This window comes from Protopterus annectens, chromosome 1.part0 (genome assembly GCF_019279795.1).
Source record: "Protopterus annectens isolate FY-2018-M chromosome 1.part0, PAN1.0, whole genome shotgun sequence".
NCBI lineage: Eukaryota > Metazoa > Chordata > Ceratodontiformes > Protopteridae > Protopterus > Protopterus annectens.
In genome coordinates this window covers 1,082,458,872-1,082,481,940 of record NC_056725.1, presented here as the reverse complement: position 1 = coordinate 1,082,481,940, position 23,069 = coordinate 1,082,458,872, and positions in this window count along the sequence as shown.

Here is a 23,069-nt window from a genome sequence, read left to right as displayed (position 1 = left end):
AAGTTGCACTTGAATTGGGTTAGGGAGGAACTCTTCTTCACATGGATGGGGAGCCAGTTCTAAACATGGGGTAGTATCTGGGATACATACCTGTCTCTTCAGCAGGTCCTATTTATATCACAGGAAATAGGTCTGATGAATGTTGAATACAGTGGATTAATGACTTCCTTGGACTTAGATGCCATACTTTTGTTTATAATTTGAGCAATATAGAATGATTTCATCACTACTGTAAACATGTGATGGTCAAAGGCTAGATTACTGCCCATGTACTGTATGTCCCCAAGTCCCTGACTACTGGGTCAACTCTAAGGGGTGTATTGTCAATATGATAGTTACCAGGAGTAGATGACTTCCCGAAGGATACTATTGTGCACTTCTTGGTATTTACTTTTACTTAATGGCTCTGAAACCAGTTGCTTGTCTGCATCAGCCCTTCCTGGAGAACATTTGTATCAGTGTGGGATTCAATGACAGCTCCTAATTTGCAATTATCTGCACATTTAGTCAGCCAGAGACCAGTCACATTGGCTTGACTTCAGAGAAGTAAATACAAAAAAGGAGCAGTACAAGGATCAACCTCTGAGGGACTCCACTTGTGACTGGCCTCTTTGTAGAGGTGGGGTCCCCAATTCTAACTTCCTAGGTCATATCTGTGAGCCAGCTGAGTATTCACTGGGTGACATACCAGTTTGTACCTAACCTCTTGGGTTTGTCAACAATGCCCGAGTATGGTATTGTGTCAAATGCCTTGGCCAGGTCAAATTATGCAGTGTGAATCATTTTGCCCTCATCCATTGCTATGGTGACCTTCTCAAAGAAGTCTACCAGGTTGAGTAGGCATGACCTGCCTTTATTGAAACCAAACTGGGTTGGGTCCAGTCTCCAAAGGTTTACTATATCACTATTGATCATTTCCATGATAATTCTTTCCATGGCATTACATATAAAACTAATGAGACTTATGGAACTGTAGTTTCCAGGGTCTGTAGATGTCCCACCTTTGTGCAGAGAGATGATTGTTGCTGTTCTTCATGTATGAGGTATGAAACCTGTTTGGAGGCTACAGTTAAATATCAATTCCACAGGGCCTGACATGTCATGTTTCATGCTAGTTAGAAGGCATCCTGGGTTATTGTCTGGGCCCATTGATGGAGTGCTCTAGGCTTTAGAGAGATCATTAAGGACCTGTTCCATGGTGATAGCAGGGGAAGTTATATTTAATGGTAATTCCTGAGGGAAGGTTGAGGAGGAGAGAAGGATTAACACTGGACTGTATTTATCAGCCAGTAGGCTTGCTATATCTTCTGGATCAGTATAGGTGGGATAAAGAATTAAATACACTACAGACTAAAATATATAAAATAAAGTTAGCCTAAAATCAAATGACACAATTAGGTAGTCAGAACTAAAAAAAATTTGAATACAAAATATGTTGAAATTCTAAATCATAAAGTATTAATAATCCTGGAAAAACTAAAACTTCAAATATATTCCATGAATCCATCTACCTTATATGAACTTGCTATTAGATCTAAGGAAATCAGTAGGCTAAATCACATTAAATACATTTAATTTATAAATAAATAACAAAAAGGAAAGGAAAACATATACTAAGGGTATTCTTTAGAGCTTTAGAATATTTTATGAAGTTATAAATAAAAAATCAAATAGCTTAGTTAATGATGAGGTAGCAGAAGCTTTTCTAAAGAAAAATATAAAGATTAAATTAACTAATGGGCAATTAAATAAAATTGATAGCCCTTTTACTCTGAAACAAATAAAAGATCAAATTAAGAGGTTAAAAATAATAAGGCTCCTGGTTTAGATAGTCTTATACCTGAACTATATAAACTATTGCCATGTAATGCAGTCTTGATGCTGGAAAAAGCTTTCAGGGACATAACACATCCATTGGACATTCCCACATCATGGAAGCATTCCCTCATCTCACCTACTCTAAAGCAAGACAAAGATCCTACAAAGTGTTCTTCCTATAGACCAGTTTCAACAAATGTTGACTATAAAGATGCTCATGTCTAATCTAGTAATACCAAAATTAGTTAGTGATCAAACAGTTTTTTTGAATAGACAGATACAAGATAATATAATAAGGATACATACACTAATAGACTATGCAAATAAAAATAAAAAATAACTTTTTATCATTACTCTTGACTTAGACAAAGATTTTGACTCAGTCAATCCGTCTTCTTCATTTAAAGCACTTAAAGTATATAATTTCGCAACTGAGTTAATAGCATTAATTTTAAAGCTGTACATTAATTCTTGTGCATATGTCAAAATATGTTCCTTTCTTTCTAACTCCTTTAAAGTACAAAAAGGTACTAAACAAGGATGCCCACTATCTCCACCACTTTTACACTAGTAATAGAACCTTTTGCTAACTTTATTAGGTCCAACAAAAATATTTACAGCATAAAAATAGAAGATGATTTGGGACTAGAGTCAACTCTTTGTGAATGACATTCTGTTTAAAACAGGGACTATAGAAATATCACTAGATCATATAATTAGTTCTATGAGGCAGTTTGAATCTATTTCAAACTTTAAATTTAATCATAATAAAATTAGTACATTGTTAATCAATAAAAAATTAAAAAATATATAAAAATATTCTGATTTCAATTGGAATAACTCTCAAATTAATTGTCTTGGTATAATACTTACATCTAATAATAAGAAAAGGATACAATTAATTTTTTAACAGGTTATTGATAAACTTATGAGTCTAATCACAAGTTGGAATATTTTTCTTTACTATGGAAGAATGCTTAATGCTAATTAAGATGATAATTCTCCCTAAACTATTATTTGTTATGCAATCATTAACATTGCTTCCAACAAAAAAATGAATGAAAAAAATGAATACATTTTATTTAAGTTGTTTGACATCCCAATAATCCAAGAGTTTATTTTGATTGGTAAACAAAAGGTTTGGATAACAGTGCAATAGGATTCCATGATATTCAACTTCATGCTACTTCAACTACTGTAAAATTGTTGCATTATGGATAAATTCATCATATGAATCAAAATGGAAATTAGTACATCAGGTAATATTATCTAAAAATAACAAACATATTACTACCTTTCATAAACAAATATTTCCTAACAGTTTTGTTTGGCTATTAAAAGATTATTCTTTAAATGGATACAGTTATGCTAATCAAATTCCCTATATGAATAATATTATTTCTTCCTTCCGAAAGTTCATATAATCTATTTGTTGTATTAAAGACCTAATCTTTTAAAATTTTTCAATAGCATATACAAATGATTGCTTAGAAACTCAGTTTCACTCGAATGATAGATCTAAAAGAACAAAATAAAAATTGATTGGCATCAATTTTTAAATGGAACCGGAATACATACTATTGAAAACTTGATGTCTAGATACAATTGCAATGCTAATAATTGGTTAAAACTACACATATGTTGAGATTTTGTAAACTCATAGATAAGTAAAGTATTTAACTTGGAGAAGAAATCTTTCTCCAAAATGTTGGAATTCCTAAGTAATATTAATAACAGAACAATGGAAAATAAGTCTTACTTATCACAGATTTATAGAATAGTCAAATCCGGCTTTTAGACAATACTTTTTGGAATTATGCCACAAAACTTTACAACAAAAAAATTTAAAGTCAATAGAAAAAAAAACTCTTTATATTGGAAAATTTTCACCTGGAAATTCTTGCACAGAGCATGTATTACACCTAACAAGGTTGCAATTATGTACACATCAAGCAGAATCAAATGCTGGAGATGTGATTTTGAGGTAACAGCAGATTGGATGCATATGTTATATGAATGTGTGGTCATCTCCTCTTTCTGGAAAGAAATTAATAACTTTATTCAAGCATTGTGTTTGCACAGATGCCATATTTCCAAGTCACTGATTGTATTTAATGTTCCAGTTTCTGGAATAATTCCAAGGACTCAAGTGCCTCTTTTTTGGTCAATGCTAGCAATAGCTAAGAAGATAACAGCCAATAACTGGAAGAGTAAAGCTATTCCATCTCATACTGAACTTCTTAGTATGGCAAAAATTGTAGGTGGTAATGACCTGCATATGATTAGGATCAGAACTTCTAATATTACTCATTCATTTAAGTTGTGGCTAAAACTTAAATAGTTGTTTGAAAAATATTAACTACTGTTAATTTGTATTACATTGATATACTACACACCTGTGGGTGTATGTAAATAGTTATATGTTTGTTTTATTTTACTCTGTTCTCTGTTATCAAAATAAAATGAAACCGTTTTTGAAAAAAAAAGAATATTGGTTAACTAGAGTTGAAGTAAAAAACTTGCATTCATATACCTCATGTTAACAGAATATATCTAAATAGAGTCCAAATAAATTAGTTTCTGCCTCATCTGTGCTCCTGTTTTCTGGCCCTTTGATTGGTTTCCGAATAAGAGAATGTTTTGTGTCCTGTAAAGTCCTGCAAAATAAGATCCATGACGTAAATAAATGGAGCTCTAGCAACCCTCAAGATGACCTATGACTGATTAGTAATCCTGCTCCCAGGACCTATTTTGAGAGGGAAAGCAGTGAGTGGCCATTGAAGTTTGGTGCAATGGGTTTATGTCAGTCGCACTGCTAGAATGAAACTTTGGAGTTAGAGAATAGATGTGCCTTTTATGCATGGGGTAAATGATCATGAACTTACTGAGGAATGCATCACATTCTGGCTAAGTAATCTGGATGTGCAGATGTTTTTACACACACACACACACGCACACACACACACACACACACACACACACACACACACACACACACACACACACACACACACACACACACACACTCAGGGTCCTAGAGTAGTGGGCATTGCACTAGACCTGCCTGACAACAAGCGCTAGGACAAAGGAAATCTCCTGACTCCCCATAGTTGATGGCCGTGATCCCTGCCTGATGGCTTCTTCAGTAAAATTCATGAATAACATGGAAATGGATAAATTAATGAATGACAAGAAAAGGGGTGGGGTCAGTTGTCAGAGAGAGATGAGGCAAAAACAGATGCAAAACACAGCAGCTGAGGAAGCAGAGGGAAGAAATGGTGCAAAACTGTAGTATTATCTGAACTAACCATATGTAGTTAACATGTGTCCATTCTGAAATGAAAATGATTGAGTATTAGAAAAAAAATCATCATATTAAGGAATGGTTGATTTAATCTACATAATCCTAGTTTATCAGCAGAGATCTAAAAAAGATGTAAATTTGTTTCATGAAGCAAATGTATTGCAGCATGTTTTGCAGCTGATAACAGAAGTTTTGTTTCTATACTTAACAGCATGCAGTATTCCAAACAAGACTTATGACCATTCAGACTCCTAAAAAGCATGAGTGCATAATAAAATCTGAATGTATTAATATTTTTTGTTAGTGAGCACTTTCATCATTAACACATTTTTTTCTGAGCTTTTCTTTTATTTGCCTGAGTGCAGTATTGCTGTTTTACTGCTATTAATATTGAATGTTTGTCTATGCCTGCCCATTGTGTGTGTGTGTGTGGGTGTGTGTGGGTGTGTGAGTGTGAGATACTTTCACACTGTGCTTACCATGTCATGCGAAGTTTTTGCCCACATGTCTTGTCAGTTTCCAAGCATGGGAGCCATATCTCCCAGAATAAAGGGTACGATCATAGGTTCATAGGTTGGTACTAGGCTATTGATCCTAAGGCCTATACAAGCCTAGCCATAAAAATTCCTTGACTATTTCTTCCCACAATATTTACTTCCCTAGACCCCTGTCTAGCAGGGTGACTGACATGATCCCCAGGGTGAATTTCCTTTCTCCCATCCAATTGTCACAGTTCCTTTTGAAGAGGGCCAAAGAGATGCTCTGCTTGACATGTATGGGAAGTCTATTCCAGAGTCTGGGGATTCTCTGGGCCAGGGACCTATCGCTTCAGCATGTTTTCTTCATTATGATGACAAGGTTTAGATCCCTGGAGCATGTGGCTCTGAGGAATTGGGTTTTTTTTAAGTGTATCATGTCCAACAGCTCTGTGTTTGACATGGCCATGTATGTTAAGCAGAGATCACCTCTGAGTAGATGATATGCGACAGAGTATAGCTGCAGTTTTTTTAGATGGTCAGCATAGGGCATCTGCTTTAGGCCTGTGATTCTTTTAGTGAGGTATTTCTGTGGCCTTTCCAGTTGTTGCAGATGTCTTGAGAGGTACATAACAAACAGGGTGTTGTACTCTATAATGGGTCTAATGAGGGTTGGGTACAGTGGAACAATGACCTCCTTTTTTCCTGGATGAAAAGCCCATAGTGATGATGTGTGCCACATAGAAGGAATTCCTGACTGTTGTGGTGATGTGGTTATCAAAGGTTAGACCACTGTTCACCTGTGTCCCTAAGTCTCTTATCACACTTTCAGTGTTTAGTGCACTGCCACCTATGTGGTAATTCATGGGTACATGTTTTTTTCCCAGAGGGGATAACTATACATTTCTTGGCATTGAGCTTGAGCCCATGGCTCTGGCACCAAGCATCTGTTTCTGTAAGGTCCTTTTGTAGAATATCCACATCATTTGGGGATTCAATAATGGCTCCCAATTTGCAGTCATCTGCAAACTTTGTTAGCCAGAGTCCCTTAGTGTTGGCCTGTACTTCAGAGAAGTAGATGCCAAACAATAGCAGTCCCAGGACTAAACCCAGCGGTACTCCACTTGTCACTTGTCTGGAGCTCAATTTGGAGTCGGCTACTTTTACAGTGTGGTTTCTGGGTTCATGGCCATACTGGATGTTGAATTTATACGCAGGGAAGAAAATAAATACACATTATAGTACAGGTATTCCGTACACAACCAAATGATCAGTACATACCTGAAGCACAGCATGTCATCACAAGTAACATTAAGCATTAATGTGTTCTGGCCATTCTGTCTCATACTGCTACCCATACCAGATACTTGCTCTGGTACAGATACAGTGGGTTTAACTTGTGGACTTGGAATAGGCATTGTACAGGAATTCTTACATATACCTGTAGACACAATGAATTTTACTAAGTAATGCATTCTTTATCATTGCCATGCTGGATTAAGCTTAGGCATCTGATTGACTTCAGGATGTGATACACAAAACATACTTGCATACAGCAAGCTTATTCACACAAGATAAACCTGCACTTTAAGTTTCTGTAGTATGCCAAACTATATTGACCAATCTGTGAAGTGGGCATTAATGTCAATTATTTGTGGCAAACAGGCAATGTGGGCCAGAAGGTCAGAAATTGTGACAAAATAGTATTGGGTAGAATTGTTGTATTGACATATGAATGGATATGTTAACTCTGAAGTTTAAAATGGATAGGGGAGACTGTTGTTAATAAATTTATATTTCTTTAAAAAAATAGGCAATGTGGATCCTCTTACTACTAGACTATAGGTGATGCTCACTAAATAACTACATGCAGGTATGGGGGCAAGTTGTCAACTTTTGACAGCCTGTTAGCAAAGGAGATATAAGCATATAAGCACACCTGGTTTGGTGTGAGAGTGGGGCTGAATCAATTTGCCACTACTGTTCTTTCATTCTAAGGCTGGTTTTCTGTACATCTTCCTGAAGTAATCCCACCTACCTGTGGCACAACCAAGGCAGGTCTGCATAGTCCATGAATGGTAACCATCTACACTGAAATTAGCATATACCAATACGGACAGACATTCTCAGATTTCCCACACACAGAGTGGGCCAGTCCATGTTCTATAACAGAATGTACTGGAATGCCAGTGTCTTCTTCTTTAAAACACTCTTACTTGCTTAGTTAGCCACACTTTTGTCTGACCTGATGTGTTGGAGTTTGACATGATATATGTATGGAAATAATTAATAATGTAAGAGCTAAAGCCTACGTGTCACAAGAATTGCAAAACTACTGTATGTAGTGCACCACACCTGAATGAGAAAACAATCCTCTATATTTAATAAGTTCCACGTAGGCATAGTGTAGAGCCTACATAGATGCTACTGTCACTGTGTACATGGTTCCCCCTCTGTATCACAGCATGCATATTAATGTTACCACATTGCTGAGAGAGAGCTGTGAAACACATATATTGAATTAGTGTAGGGAGTGTATCACTGACTGTGCCTGCTGATGAGTAACACATCCCCTGCACTGTCCAAGAGCATGATATCAATGTATTTAAGTTTTTTTTAAGTTTGCATGGCAGGGCATGCAGCAATTGACACATGGCAGACATCTGAAAATAGAAACTGGATGCATTTAATTTTTGATTCAAAGGTCAAGTTTAAGCATTGCTTAGCAGGTTTGCCCAGCATGGTGTGGTGCTTAGCAGTGCTTAAATGTGGCTCAGAGGTATATGTAAAAGTACAGCAGCATTCTACATATCCACATAGCCAAGTAGATAGAGTTATGGCAGTACGTGTGGGATTTGAATACATGGAAGGGAAATTAAGCAATTATTGTTGAAATATAAATGATGCCAATTTGCTAAGCATTACCAGTTTAAGCACTGCTCAGCTCAACTGTGCTGGTTTGCACTGTGCCAAGTGGCACACCGTATTTTTAAAAATTGCCCAATGGCATGTATGGGTGGGAAAACTGGCTATATTAAGAATAACAGGTGGGAATACAGCATAACCAGATGGAGTTTGAACGGTGCAGGGACTATGGCAGGCGTTGGAGAGGGTGTGCACTTCAGGGCACAGCAGTGGGGCATTCAGGAGTCCAGGGTCATGGTTGGACTCCTGGTGAAAGACAATAAAGACCAGCTGCTGCAGGGGCAGTTCCAGGGCTCAGAGTGCAAGGTGGATGCCTGGGGCCAGCTGGAACATGATCTCACCAGTGCTACAGGTATCCCCCACACAGGTGAGCAGGTCCATCACCACTATGTTAACCTGAAGAATTGGAAGGAGGGTCTTCTGTACACCTAGGTCCTGAAGCTCGGGTTGGGAATACCCCACAAGTCTGTAAGTACTGTTAGCATTGTTTTACCAATACCTAATCTGAATGTTTGATAGACAGGTATGCATAATGGTGTACTTCTCTCTCTACAGCTGCAGAGGAGAGAGCTCACAACCTAGAGGCGCATGCAGGGCACTTGGCCAGGTTGCACCATGAGTGTGGTGAGTATAGATTAATTTGCAATCGATAGTCAAACAAGCAAGAAAGAATAAAGCATTAACTGCCAATAGATACATACAGTATAGATTTGTGTATTGCAATGAATGTGGACATAGGATTATACTGCAATAAGTGACTATTGCCAACTATAGTGCAACAAACAGGGAACAATAAAGCATTAACTCTGATAATGTAAATTAAATAAAGTTTCTACTGCAATAATTGTGGAATTACAGCTGTATTACAACACCTGCATTAGATCAACTGTTGTGCAATAAAGACTCAAAACTATATCATTAACTGCATGAAGGTCCCCCTAGTAAACTTGTGCTGTGCCATGTGTGTGGAATTAGGTACGTTTTGCATGAAATAGATTATGAAAACTGCTCTGAAATAAAAACACAAAAGACTACCACTACCTGCCTCAAAGTATAGCTAATAAAGAGTGTTATGCAATAACTGCAAATTCAGAGCTGTAGTACAAGAAATACATTATGACATCTGTTCTACAGTAACATCTGAAGCAATACCATTAATACCCAAAGTATACTGTGTATATCAGGATTGTCTTGTGTTAACCATTGCATTTCAGCTATATGCATTCATGTTCCAAGGTATGGTGCTGCAGGGAAGTATGGCAGTGTAATAGCTGCAGACTGCAAATATACAATCTGCAGCTGTATATGGGTGAGGTACCCAACCCAATAATATGGTATGGTTTGTAGACTTCACAGATATTTGCACCCACTAACAGTATATTGTGTACACCTACATTCTATGCAGTAATGTATAGTTTACCTAGTATCTCTGTCATGCCTGAATCTCATGCATGTGTGTTCAACTGTCACTGCAGTTTAGTATAAAACTGCAGTACTATTACCACTATTATTAGTACTATTACTATTACTTTCGTTTCCAGTTGAACTATAGACAAATATCAGTCAGTAAGTAGTCAGCAGTGGCTCAGTAGCTCAATTTGTTAAATGCTTTGTGTCAAGTACATTTTGCCACACACAAACTAGGGTTTGAATCCAGTGCCATGTAGTAATAAATATTACTGAATCAATTATGTATTAATCACAGATGTTCTCTCCATAGGAAATACAGGTAAATCAGTGAAGTAGCACTTATTATAAGTATATAACGTGTGTGTTCAGATGTAACAGACTGTTAAGAGCACTGACCAATGTGACAAGACTTCATAAAATAAAGGCAAAACTTGCAAATAGTAATAAAAGTAAAGAAAAGAAATATAATGTATGATCTTGGTATGGCTGTATGCCTGGAGTGTCTGTGAAAGTTTGTTGAAGTTCTATCCCCATGACTGCCAAGGACGGCATGATAGTTGTTTATTCTCTGTACTGTACACATGCATGTCTCTCAAGTGTCACACTGTCACAGACTGTAATTACTGTTGCATAATCCCTCTATCACAGATGCATCATATACATGATTATGTCATATATAGGTCTACCTGTTGTGTAAGTGTTCTCTGTAGATGTATATCTGCAGGTGTTACTGCTTGGCTCATACTGTCCCATGTGGATAACTTGTAAAAGATGATAATCGAAAACAACTCCTCAAGATAACAGGCAAATAACGCAATAAATCCTAGATCATAAAGACTCCCAAAAAAAGTACTTTATTAAGTAACACAGACAAATGAATGAGCGCTTTTTGCCAGGTTAACTGGCCTTCATCAGATTAAAATAAGCAGTAATTATACAATTTCTTATATATACTTCCAACCACAGGAAACTGAATCCTCACCCCTTATCTTCATCTAAATTTATTATTGTTATACATTGGTTATGGTTTACTATTAACATATGTTGTTTTCTAAACTTTATTTTGGAGCATGTGTTTTGTTATTGTTATGTATTACAATGGTTACATATTAACATATCTTGTTGAATTACCAGTGTTGTTGGCCTTATGCTGTAACTGTTACTGGCATGCTGTTAATATACTGACTGTTATGCTATTTATTGTTATGTTCCATATAATATGCATTGGTATGTTAATAGATTATTTCCAATGTTCTGGCATGGTTTTATAGCTACCAACATGTTTTTGTCATAACTAATCTATACACATTGCTATACCTCTATCACCACAGCATATCAGGGTAGGCTGGTTCCTGCCTATCTGCCTTCTCTGTCTCAGCTGGCCATGGCACTGAGTGCTAGAACATTTATTTATTTTATTTATTTATTTAACATTTGTTGACCAGGAATGTCCGACTAGGTTCCACAGAGCCTGTTTTCGGTGGAGGCCCGGGGAGAAATGCTCCAGATGCATGTCTTTTTGGAATGTGGGAGGAAACCGGAGTACCCAGAGGAATCCCACACGAACACAGGGAGAACATGCAAACTCCACACAGAAGGCACCCCAGCCGAGAATCGAACCAGAGAACCTCTTGCTGTGAGGCGATAACATTAACTGCTGCACCACTGTGCCACCCTACATCTGGGACCCAACCTGCTGGTGCCTCATCTGCTGGCCCTGTACCACCTTTGGGTGGAACTGCTTTAGGAGATGGGGCCCTTCCTCCCCTGGGAGCAATAGCAGAGGGGTGGTAGTCACCGAGGATCAACTACCAGCCATGGTGTGCAGGGTTGTTCATAGGAGCTATGAACATTGCCTGTGCTGGATTGAGGGCAGACTCGACAACCTGGAACCTAGCCTCCAGCACAGCCACCTTCAGGGCAGTGAATGAGAACTGTTGACTGCCCATGGGTGGGGAGCTCAGTCACACTGCTGCCATCTGGGGGCACAGGCTTCTCTGATTCCACAACACCCACCCCGTCCAAGGTGTGTACCCCTCTCATGTATCATACACCTCCCCTGTATGCTATCCTGTCTGCATTGTCTGTCTGCAAATGCATCCTCTCCTACCCAGCTTACTCCCCACTTGTACCTACAACACTTCCTGAACATTTCACTCTCCTTAAAAAAATGGGCTCCTGTCCCACAAAAAAATATTACCCTATACATAGCTCTCCGTTTTGCACATATATCCACTGAACACAACTTAACTAGGTTTAATTGGCTTGATAACACATTAATGTTGTCCTCACCCCCCTCTCTGCAGTTTGAGGATCCAAATTCATCTACAAAGTCTGTAAAAACTGCACAGCTGTTGATGTACAAGAAATTAAAAACTATGGTCCCTTCCTACACCCTTCCTACACAACCCTACTTGCCTTTTAGTATGTTTTCCCTTGCTTCCCCCCTTTCACCACTGTCCTATTACCCCTTTTCCTTTTCTTTTTCTATTATTAGTGTGGGTTTGCATGGAGCTAAGTGACGCACCTTGCAAACCCACTTAAAAGTGCTTAAAAGTCCTTTATAAGCAGTTACACAAGTGCATGGATCGTGCAATCCCTAACAGAACCAAGATACTAACCTACACAAAAAGGAAGCCAATCTGGTGGTCCCCTGCCATAAACAAACTCTACAACAGGAGAAATAAACTGCTGCAAAAAAGAGTAAAATCCTATGAGTGGAGGAACAACCTGGTCAGCTTCAGTAAGAAGCTGAGGTCCCTCATAAAGTTCTCCAAAGCTATTTAAAAAAACAAAATCACCACTGATTCTAAAGACAACCACAAATCATTCTATAGCTATGTCAAGAATCTCAATGGCAACACTCACATCTGCTCTAAGTTACAGCACAATGGCACTAAATATACAGAACCAATTGATATTGCCAACATCCTGGCAGATAGGTTCAGTGCTAACTTTATCCCCCCATCCCCTAAAGGACCCATCTCTATACCGGAAGAATGCAAAGTTCCTGTAGTCACATCTGCAAAGGTAAAAAACACACTCTCCATAGCCAAGAACACAGCATCCATGGGACCTGTCAACATCCAAGGCTGTGTTCTACATGAAATACAGAATGAACTGGCACCCCACCTAAGTACCATGTTCAGTCATAGCCTCACTTCAGGCTTTGTGCCCACTCAATGGTGCACAGTGACAGTTATCCCACTCCACAAAGGGGGAGCCACAACGGACCTCAGGAACTACCGGCCAATTAGCCTGACAAGCCTGGTCTGCAAGGCTATGGAACGTATCATCATGGAACTTACAAATAATGACATTGGTAATCTCCAAACTTTGGACCCCACCCAGTTTGGGTTTGTAAAAGGGAGATCATGTCTCCTAAACCTGATAGACTTCTTTGAAGCATTCATCAAAGCCGTAGATGAGGGTAAGGTGGTTCACACAGCCTATCTAGATCTTGCCAAAGCTTTCGACACCACCCCCACTCTGGAATTATAGATAAACTCACTAAATTAGGTATAAATCCCTATGTCACAAGATGGGTTGCCAACTGGCTCACTGACGGAACCCACATTGTGAAAGTAGCAGACTCCAAATCCAACTTCAGACCAGTGACAAGTGGAGTACCGCAGGGTTCAGTCCTGGGTCCTCTCCTGTTTGGTATCTACTTCTCTGAAGTACAGGCTAACACAGAAGGTCTTTGGTTAACGAAGTTCACAGATGACTGCAAACTAGGAGTCATAATCAAAACTTCTAACAATGTGGGCATCCTACAAAAGGGCCTCAATGAGACAGATGCCTGGTGTCAAAGCCATGGCCTCAAGCTCAGTGCCAAAAAGTGCATTGTCATCCCTTTTGGGAAAAACTCTGTACCCATGAGCTACCACATAGGCGGTAGTCTACTTAACACCAAAAGTGTAATACTAGACCTTGGGACAGAGGTAGACAGTAGTCTCTCCTTGATAATCGCATTGCCACAGTAGTCAGGAAATCCTTCTACGTGGCACACCTCATCACAAAAGGTTTCTAATCCAGGAAAAAAGAGGTCATTGTTCCCCTCTACTCATCACTCATTAGACCCATTATAGAGTACAATGCCCCTTTTGATATGTACCTCACAAGACATCTGCAACAACTGTTAAGGCCGCAGAAATACCTCACAAAGAGGATTACTGGCTTCAAACAGATGCCCTATGTAGACCATCTCAAAAAACTCCAGCTTTACTCCATTGCATATCGCCTACTCAGAGGCAATCTCTGCCTAACTTACAAAGCTATGTCCAACCCAGAGCTGTTGGACATGTTCCACTTAAAGAAATCCCAATCCCTCAATGCTGAATGTTCTAGGGACCTAAGCCTTGTCACCACAATAAACAGAACATGCTGGAGGCATAGAGTCCTGTCCCAGAGACTTCCCATATTCTGGAACAAACTATCTATCTATATCAAACACAGCTCCTCATTAGCACTCTTCAAGAAAAATAATGATATGGATGCGAGATAGGAAATTCACCCCGGGGATCACTTCTGTGGCTCTGCTCGACAGGGGCAGAGGAAAATAATTTTCTTGGGTGGCGAAAGCCAGGGTACGATTTGGCTAGGCTTATATAGGCCCTAGGGTCAATAGCCTTGTACCTACCTATGAACCTATGAATGATCTTATGTGTTTCACTCAGTGTTGGGAACATCTGTAAAATAATCACCCTTTACACATCTTAAACCCAAGCCCCTATCAACTAGGGAATAATGCATTAGCCCACTAGGCCACACAGCTCTGAATTAAAGCAGGTTTCCAGCAAAATATACTGATTGCCACTGGCAGACTGCAAGTTCATATAATGGGAACAATGGGAGTGTACTTGGGATTATGATGAAAACACTACACCAGTACGCAGTCAAATAAATAATTGATGTACTTGAGGCCTGGGATAGCAGGAATACCTGTCAATTGTGCAGATTGTTGCAGAATGTCTAGATTTTTGCCCCCTATTTTTGGCCCAGTTTTCATAAAATCATATTTTTCTGGCAAAGTAGTGGCAAGTCATTAAAGATTGAGGTTAGAAAATTACAGCAGGCATTCGGATTTCACACTTCACACCCTTCAGAAAACACATGCTAATGCAAAACTTGTTATTCTGTCAACATTCTAAGTTTGTAAGAGCGATATTTAAAGATTCTCCCTACTTTTTGGCCTTTCTCCCACTTTTATTTATGGCTTTGTCCAGATTTCTTGCTCTAAGAGGTTGAGAGATATGATAGAAGGTAATTTTTCCCTTTTATCAGCAACATCTTTAAGCACACCTGCTAAGGCAGCAATGGCAAAGTACATGTCTACAACTGAGAGTGTGCTGCACAACAACTGCCTTTGAAAGCCATACAAATAATGATGGATTCAGACATGTGCTACAGACTGTAAGTATGTGCATATATATTGCAAATATACCTATTGCAAAATTGACTCAGTAGCTCACTGTTAAATACCTTGCATGTAGTATATTTTGCCACCCACAATCCTGGGTTTGAATCCAGTGTGTTGCATATCAATTACATTCTTGTGAACACAGCAAGTAATGATTGAGTCATGCAATTTTAACCCACACAGGTTGCTGCTACTGCATTAACTGTTACCCATGTTTGCAAGTCAAAGACCTGTAGGTAGGGATACACTGCACATATTTGTATAGACAACTATATGCCGCCTACTGCTCTGTGACTGGCACTGTTACATAACAGATGTACCTTACACACATGCCTAGATTGGACTATATAGGGTACCCTTACCCTGGCTCTGCTGTGACGACACAGCTGACATGGCTGCCTTAGTTACACATACAGCTTGCTGTCCTCCAAAGTGTTCACACTCCCCCATGTGTCCTAGGCTGCAGCAGCCTGGAACATATGCAGCTGTATGTTAAGCTAGCTGCTACAGACCTACCATATCTCACAACCCCCCAGAACAAGGGATCCAGACAACATCATACATAAAATTTGGGGAGGCAAAGGTCCAGGGACAGGAACATGTTTAACAATTTGCTCCTACAAAGATGGTGAGCTGATAAAATAGCAGCTACTGCATTAGCATGCATATTCTGATGGGTATGGCATCTTACATTCACGTGTGTCTCTCTCCTTACTGGCCTCAACCCACACTGTTTACCACTGAACTGCCAGATAATTACAATATTATGGAACATTGGCCAAACATATCAATGCAAAACTGCAGACATACCTCATAAATCTCAACAGTGGACAGTATTTGTACCCACCCTCTGTGATGCTGTAGTCTCCACACCTCACTGATGCCTATCTCAAAGACTATGAAAGAGGCCAAAGCCTACATTAAGCCCATAAATATTGCACTGTGGTGCCGTCTCATTGGCTATTGAAAGTGCAACCCAGTTGTTTTGGATGCATTAGCCACTGATTGCTGAACAGGCAATTACCTGTTAATGAACATTCCCTACAAAAGTCAATCAACTGCCTATGAGGAACAGGTCTATATATTACTTTACTCAGGCACACTATAGTTTAGCAACCTGTTTGCAGAGGATCTTATCAAAAAATGATTACTTCACTCTACCAAGTATGTAATACATGTGCACATATAATGGGATGCAGATCGGAGGATGGAGGCATTGGAAAAAGGATTACAACAGTAGGCCTGTAGTACATCTATGGAATTGACATGTTGCTGATACTCTGCTGTCCACAGCTATGCCATGCCTGTCAACTGTCCTTACTTTGAATCAAATCACAGCTCTGCCCCTGTTACTCCCTCCTACAATGGCCGGCTCCTGTAAGAAAGCTAGTGGATTATCAGTTAGACATATTGACAGTAAGTAAGAGTGTACACAGCTGTAGTATCACATGATGTACTGTAATCAACCGCCTTCCAGTCTGTCAATGTCACACAGAAATAGTTCAAAAATTGTAAAGGTGTCCCTGACTGTCCCTGATGTACTCTGGCTACATCACTGTTTTGTTGACAATCGTACCTTGTTGCTTGAGAGCTATGGTTAACATTAAAATACCTGTCAACCCCTTGCAGCAGGAATTCAGGTCATAGCCATTATTAGTGGTCAGACACAGGCCCAAACTCAGTAACAGAGTGTACATATTGGCCATACAAAGTAAGACGATAAATAGGTTAGGGGAGATTACTGTAGCATAATTTTATTCTGAGTGGTCTGGTGTGTGACACCCAGATTTTCTATATTCTGACAACAACCATCAATGATTGGCTAACCATTTGTCAGATATCCACGTTTGTGCCAAAAGGACCAGATCTATGAGGCACATGTTCACATTTTGCAAACTTCTGTGTAGTGGAGAGGTATGATGCCTACAGAGAAGATATACTACAGCATGTTTGCACTGCTGTCTATCATTGTGGCACACTGTTGTTGCTGGACTGTCCCCATAAAGTTGTTGTAATAGCACACAGCTATTTGTCTGACAGTGGTTGTATGACATAGTAGTAGGACTTTGTCCATAGGGTACACACCACAGTAGACTGCAATTATGGCTGTTGAGATATATAGCAGACTCTGTCATGGCACACAGCTACTATCTTGGTGATAGCCACACATGTATTGTCTTAATAGACTTCAGGGTATGATTTGTGAGGGAGCAGAGGATAGTGCAGCCCATTTTGGTTTTGCAGGGTCTTTACAGAGTGGATGTCCATGTATCTGGTACTGTGATGTGTTCCCCTCTTGTTGTCTTTCAGGATCAATGTGTCACAGGAGGCACATAGGATTTACAGCTGCAGAAAATGTTACCTTGGATGGCCTGGGACAGCATCACCACATTCTGCTTCCAGGAGCTCCCAAAATCATGACCAACATGCAGCATTGTGGGCTGACCTCATCATGGCAGTGAACCAAATTGGCCAACAGGACAGGACCTACAATCAGGTTTGACACAAGGCCACAGATATGTCAATGCTGCATGACAAAGGACAGCTGCTGTGGCCAGGGACCATGGCACCACCGGTGAAGTGCCTGCAATAGTACAACCACTCTCAGCCACAGAGGAATTCCTTGTAAACCTGGGATAAGACACCATCTCCAAGCCATCCATCACCCCATACATCATGGAGGTGGGTACCACAGCATCCACATCAGAGCATCCAGGTAAACTTACTGTGTTCATCAGTGTAATACCATATCAGTCATTGTGTCAGGCTCTGCATACCAGTACACAGGTGTCAGGTCTGGCTGCATTACGTTTAATGCACAGTTGTGCACACATACTCAGAATGTCACCAATGTAGATGGTAACACATTAGCTAATGTACATGTGGGTATACACACATATTACCTTGTAACAATGCAAAATATGGTATTGCTAACAATACCTCCCCCTCAAATTTTCATGGGTACATCAGGTGTGGCCAGAGTTTGAGGTCCTGTACCTGGTAATTGTGTTATTGTTGTTTGACAGATCGTATATACCCTAGGAATGTTAAGGGCTGCCATGTTGCCCTAGGCCCATTGTTATGCTTAGCTAGAGTAGCATAGTTATATGTTCCATATTGGAGGAGTTAACTGAAGTGCATGGAATGGGTAATCACAGCTGTGTAATTGCAGAAACATTAACACTGGGAGCATTACTCTAGCTCCAACACCCTAGCCCAAAGGTTCCTAGAATTTATAAACTCAAATGCTATGGAACAACTTGTTACCACTCCCACAAGAGGGGAAAACATACTGGACCTGATCATCACCAACATGGGGACTCTATGCTCCAGACCAGAAGTGTATCCCTCACTGGTAAGATCAGACCATAAACTAATCTCACTGGATGTTCACATCCCGACACCACCCCCTGCCCAGAAAACCACAGTGAAAAACTTCTCTAAAGCAAATTTCACACTCCTCAAAACTGAGGTGGAATCCTTCAAAGCCCCCGGCCTGTGGAAAATACGGCCCAGACCGCAGAATCCTTTATAAATGCATTCTATGAACACCTTCAGGAATGCATGGATCATGCGATCCCAAATAAAACCAAGACCCAATCCTCCAAAGGCAGACGTCCTGTCTGGTGGACCCCAGCCATAAACAAACTACAATAGAAGGAGGAAGCTACTAAATGATAGAGCAAAATTCCAAAAAGGGAAGGCATCTCTGATCAGTATTAGCAAAAAACTACGGGCACTCATAAAATAATCTAAGGCCAGCTTCGAGAGAAAAATTGCACAGGACACTAAGGATAATCACAAGGCTTTCTTTAGTTATGTTAGGAACCTGGGTGGTAATTCCCAGATATGCTCAGAATTAGTCCAAAATGACAAAAAATACACCGAACCCACAGACATTGCCAACATCCTAGCTGACAGGTTCAGCGCAAACTTTTCCCCCCTCCCCACCAAAAGGGCAAATATCTATTCCAGCAGAGTGCTGCCCCACCTGACATCTCTGATGCTCAGGTAAGAGCCGCCCTCTCCAAAGCAAAAAACACAGCATCAATGGGACCAGACGGTGTCCTGGGCTGCATCCTACATGAACTCCAAGAAGAGCTAAAGCCAAACATAAAACTACTGTTCAGTCTCAGCCTTACTACAGGATATGTACCTAAAGAGTGGTGTGCAGCAACTGTGGTCCCTCTCCACAAAGGTGGTGCCTCAACGGATCCTGGAAACTATCGCCCCATAAGCCTGACTAGCTTGGTCTGCAAAGCTATGGAAAGGATAATCATGGACCTCATAAATAAAGATATTGGGGACCTACAGACACTTGATCCTACCCAGTTAGGCTTTGTTAAGGGCAGATCCTGCCTCTTAAACCTGGTTGATTTCTTTGAAACAGTCACCAAGGCCATTGACAAGGGGAAGGTGGTCCACACAGCCTACCTGGACCTCGCAAAAGCCTTCGATACAATACCCCACTCTGGCATTATAGATAAGCTCACCAGCTTAAATATAAACCCCTATGTCATTAGATGGGTTGGAAACTGGCTCAAGGACAGAACTCACATGGTTAGAATTGCTGGAGCCATGTCAGACTCCAAACCAGTTACAAGTGGCGTCCCACAAGGCTCAGTCCTGGGACCTCTCTTGTTCAGTATATATTTCTCGGAGGTACAGGCCAACACGGAAGGACTGTGGCTGACCAAGTTCGCAGATGACTGCAAACTGGGCTCCATAATCGACTCTCCAGCCGACACAAGCATCCTCCAAAAGGGCCTCATAGAAACAGACAACTGGTGCCAGAGCCATGGCCTCAAGCTAAATGCCAAAAAGTGTATAGTCATCCCCTTTGGCAAAAACAAAGTACCCACAAATTACCACATAGGTGGTAATCCATTAAGTACGGAAGATGTAATTAGGGACCTGGGGACCCAAGTTGATAGCAATCTTTCATTTGACAACCACGTGTCCAAAGTGGTTAGAAAAACATTTTATATAGCCCACCTAATCATGAAGGGATTCACATCTAGATCAGGGGAGGTCATCGTGCCTCTTTACTCATCCCTCATCAGGCCCATAATTGAGTACAATGCCCCTTTTGGGATGTACCTTACCAGACACCTGCAGCAACTGGAAAGACCCCAAAAGTACCTCACCAAAAGGATCAAAGGGCTCAAACAGATGCCATATGCTTCCCGGTTAAAGAAACTCCAGCTCTACTCAGTGGCATACAGCCTGTTCAGAGGCAATCTGTGCCTGACGTATAAAGCCATGTCCAACCCGGAATTAATGGACATGCTGCACCTCAGAAAATCCAAATCCTATTGAGCTACACGCTCGAGAGACTTGAACTTCAGCACTGAAATAAATAGGACATGCTGGAGGGACAGATTCATAACCCAGAGGCTCCCTTCACTCTGGAATAAAATCCCAGTCCAGGTTAGGCAGAGTCCCTCATTGACTCTCTTTAAGAGGAATCTTGATGAGTGGATGGGAGATCATAAGTTTACCCCGGGTATGACTTCTGTGTCACTGTTAGACAGAGGCACAGTATACTAACCTCAAAAAAAGGGCATAGCAAAATTAATTTAAAATGGGTGGCGAAAGCCAAACACATTCTGGCTAGGCTTATAAATGCCCTAGGGCAGATAGCCTAGTATGAACCTATGAACCTATGAACACATTTGCACTTACTGTTAAGAAGGACTATGCAGCCTGCTATACAGGAGACAATCACTACAAGATGCCTGTTCACACACAGTAGGGAGATGGTACATACCTGAGGCACTGATACTACAACTGGCATATTATGCTAAAGAAAGGTGCACTGGGTTTCAGGTATAGGTCTATCAGATACACTGTCATATTGCTTGTCTCACAGGTGTATTTTACTGGCAACATTAACCGGATGTAGCTGCAGTGCATGTTGTAAAAGGCCTGTCTTGCCTGTGTTTTTTGTGTGTTTGTGTGTTGTGCATGGGATCAGAAATAAGATGTGGGATGTGTAATGCAGTTGTGCCTCCTCATCTGAATGAGTATGTGTGGATTACTATGCACAATAGCACAGGTAGTAATACACTGCTTTTGTCTTCCTCCTCACAGGTAAATCTGGGGGATTGGCATCTGTCCCTTTTACAACCTGATGTCAGTGTCTCATCAGACTCTGATGATGATGGTGGCCATAGTCCAGGTGTGGTTGCTGGGGGCTGAATCTGTTCCAAGGGTTGACATCCCACTTCCTTCACTATCGTCCCCACACAGAGTCAGTAAGCCCACACATACCCAGTCCCCTGAAGGAACAGATATCGGACAGTCAGAGGGTGGCAACATTGAACAGGACAGTATGGCAACTATGGCATCGGTGAGTGTAGACACTGACCATAGCTAGGCAGCAGGTGAGGTCCCACTCAGGCAGATTGGCAGGGGTTCTCAAAGGAGGACTGCTGCCCATTGACCACCTGTCACAGGTGTCACATCATGGGTCACTCACCACATGTTTCAGTCCATCATGGAGGCACAGGCACATTCTGAATGCAACACCAGATGGATGCTCAGGATTATGGATGCAGCAAAGTCTAACATCCATGACTGCCTCCACTGCATTGGTGACACCATGTATTGTTTCACTGAGGTAGTGGGCAGACAGTGGGCAGACACAGTGTCAGTCTTTCACTATGCATTGTCTGTGCATGAACATACTGGTTGGATTAAGCCATCGGACATGTGGATGTAGGTCAGCAACACCTTCTGCTGAGACTTCACATGGCCATGTACACTCGCATTCCCCATTGTGGCAGTACCTTCAGCACTATAGAAGGAAGTGTGTTGTCCACACCACAACATGGCAGGCCATGGGTACGTGGTCCTGGGTGGTCCCGTGGGGGACACGGGCCTAGCAGACAGCAGCCACCATTAGCTTCTAACACCACATCTGACCCTAGGCATGGTGGTGCCAGTGCCATTCCTGGCAGAACTAGCTCCCATGTAAACAGCCAGGGACTGTGAACTGTCCACTCTGCCATGTACAGTCCACAGCTGTCCAGCATAAACACATGTAGGGTTAGCACTGAGCTTGACTGTGTATCCTCCCACCCTCAAACATTACTGTCACATGCAGGTCACCAACAGACACAAACAGCACCTCTCCATGGCCCATCTGACCAGCTTACCTTCCTGAATCACACACATACCATCAACTGTTTTGCACAGCCTAGGCCTCTGGCACCCCCACACCACACCCTGTGCATGTGATGATACCTGTGCCACATCCCAGCCATCCATGCCATTGATGGAGAGACATGTAAATATGTGTCTGATCCACAGGGTGACTCTATATATATATATATATATATATATATATATATATATATATATATATATATATATATATATTACTTTACATGTAGCTATGTAGTGCGGTATTGGTATGCCATTGCAGGTGCTGTATGCTGACATGTGTCATTACTGCACATCAAACTTTGTGTATCTTTGTTGCATGATGTTAAACTGGCAGTAGTGTTACAGAATGACAGGTGCCTCACAGACCAGTGTATGTTCCTTTTCCAGGAGTCTGAGTGGGTAAGCTATGAATATTTTGCAGCAATACATTAGCATAGGATGGCATGGCAATACAGCAGAAATATGACATCAGCAAAGTACAGCTGTATATGTGCATGGTTACCTAAGTACATATATGTCGAACAGTATGCCAAGGACAATGGGG